Source organism: Echinops telfairi, unplaced genomic scaffold (assembly GCF_000313985.2).
Source record: "Echinops telfairi isolate 266 unplaced genomic scaffold, ASM31398v2 ScPeMD7_4;HRSCAF=17, whole genome shotgun sequence".
Taxonomy (NCBI): Eukaryota; Metazoa; Chordata; class Mammalia; order Afrosoricida; family Tenrecidae; genus Echinops; species Echinops telfairi.
In genome coordinates, this window is record NW_022103900.1 from 8250022 (window position 1) to 8252814 (window position 2793).

Genomic DNA, 2793 nt, shown 5'->3' on the forward strand with positions numbered 1-2793 from the left:
TCTTCATTTCTTTCTGTACTTTATTTATTTCCTTATCTTTCTGTATTTTAATTCTTCTGTTCAGGATCTTTTCCCTCTGCCTAAAGAATGTGAACATTTTCTGCTTGTCTTACTGTTCACTGTGTTCCAAATTTATTGGCACAGTGTTTTGTCAGTGTGTCGAAACATTTAAATTGCTATTCTCAATTATTGAAAGCTTGTTTCCGCTAATACCTTCAGTGCAGCTTGAACTTCTTCCTTCAGTATCATTTGTTCTTGATCATATTGCTACCTCTTGTGGTAGCTGAATGCTATCCCGTTCTTTGAGATACAGTGATTCTTGTATCTTTGGATGCATTCTGCACCATTCAATACTTTGTCCATGGAATTCTCTAATATAGCAGCTCTAGGCATGAATGTTTTGTCCAGTTCTCTCAGCTGGAGGTGCGGGGATCATCTAGGGTCTTCTAAATTCAGGGTCGATGCTTCTGTTTTGAGTAGAGCATCTAGTGTTAATTTTGGTGAAAGAATATCAGAAAAATTTCTTATACAGTGAATATAAAGATGAACCAAAAAAGTTCCACCAACTGTTTCTTGTACGTTAAATACAATACCCTACCCCACCCACTGCTGTGGAATCTGTTCCTGTTTATAGCCACTCCACGGGGCAGAGTAGAGCTGACCTCAAAAGATTTCCAAGACTGTAAATCTCAAGGGAAGCTGACTTCCACATCTTTCTCCCACAGAGCAAAGCACTTGGTAAGTATGAACCGCTGACCTTCTGGGTTGCAGAAGAGTGCTTTGATCACTGTGCCACCAATTCCTTATTAAATATAATATCAATTAATACTTGGATCAAACCCAGGGTGTGCCCAGCCCTCAGCTGAACACATGAGAATCCTTATTTATCTTAATAGTCTCGCGTTCAAAGTTTCACTGTTTTATTGCTAATGCTGTCATGTCAGTTCCGACCCATGGTGTTTCCATGTAGGACAGAATAGACACATGCCCACTCTTGTGTCTTCATTTGTATGTTCAAGGGGAAACAATCATTTGTATGCTGAGCCGACACGGTTTGTTCTGATTTCTTTCCAACCTTCCAGCAGTATATCATACAAATATTCTGTTTTGATCCATAAGACTCAAACAGAATTTTTGGAAGTATAAGCTAATTTTTGGAAGTAGACCACAAGGCTTTTCTGTCTAATTTGTCTTTGTCTGGAAGCTTCCCTGAAGCCTGTCCACCATGGGTGAACCTGCTGGCATGTTAAATACCAGTGTCATAGCTCCCAGCACCATAGGAACATACAAACCACCACATACAAGGGACTGACGTAAAGGTGGAGGCTGAGAGCACTATGTACCATTCATACAGGGTGGAGGGTTCCTACCAGATGTTGAGAGTTCATTATGAAAGTCAAGGTTGTCTCCTCCACCTCTCCTGATGATGCCTTTTCCTTTCATCGTGGGATTTGAGATGTTATGTCATGTGTAATGGAACACAGGAGAGGCTTTAAAATATCATGCTACCCAAAGGGGGCTGTGACTTATAAGAGTACAACCTGTGAAACTTGGAACCTGATTAAGGCAGAAGCCTGTCATAGAAGGAAAAGTAAAATATTTTCCTCTATTGGAGATCAGTAACAAAGGGATAGAACTGTCCTTTTTCTCAAAGGCAGAAAACGCGTGAGACCCGTATGGAGAAGCGAGGCACTCCCTTCAGGTTCTCCCTCTCACAGGTTTCACTCTTTAGTTGCGTCCCTTCAAGCCAGCGTAGAGTTGTCTGTTGCTTTGTTTTGATTAGAGGACCCATGATGGCACAGTGGTTATGTGTTAGATTGCTACCCTGTTTCCCCGAAAACAAGGCAGTATCTTATATTAACTTTTGCTCCCAAGGATGCGCTGGGTCTTATTTTCAGGGGATATCTTATTTTTCCATGAAGAAGAATACGGTACACATTTATTGTTGAACAACAAAAAAGGAAATGTATTACCTGTATACGGTATGGTAGTAGTTGTCATCACAAACCAGCATAACTAGGCAAACTGTGAATCCTACAGTATCAAGAAGTTTTTGTTACTACCATTATTTCTATGTACTACAATCTATGGTACATTTACTTACACTTCCTGTCTGCTTCGGCTGCACTGTGGCCAACAGTGAGCTGCGCTGCGGCGCCCGCCGCTACGGTCCAGAGTCCAGAGTTACGGTAGCTTCGGGGGCCTTATTTTCGGGGAGGTCTTTTATATTTCAGCGAGAGGCAAAACTGTAAGGTCTTATTTTCGGTGGATGTCTTACATTCGGAGAAATACGATACTACAAGGTCCATAGTTCGAAACCATCAGCCACTCCATGGTTGAAAAAGGAGGCTTTCTACATATCCAAAGAGTTAAAATCTCTGAAACCCACGACGTCAGTTCCACCCTGTCCGTGAGGGTTCCATTGGGTGGAATGGACTCAGTGGCAGTGAGTTGGGTGTTTTCGAGGCTGTTCTTATTATATCATCAGGTGTACAGAGGTCAATAAAATCAGAATGTCTGAATTAAACAGGCTTCCAGCATCATCTGCTTTTCCCAAAGAACCACAGAAACAGAGATCTTATCATCTCAGTTGCAGCCTTCGGACTGTGCCTTAGGTGTCTAGTGCTGCAATTACAGAAATGCCACGGATTGATGGCTTCAATATACAGAAACGTGTTTTTTTCACCACTTAGGAGGCTCTCTGTCTGAATTCAGGGAAGTGGCCCTAGGAGATGGTTTTCCTCTGTTGACGTGGGGAGAAAGTTCTTGCCGCTTCTGAGCTTCTGCTGCCGG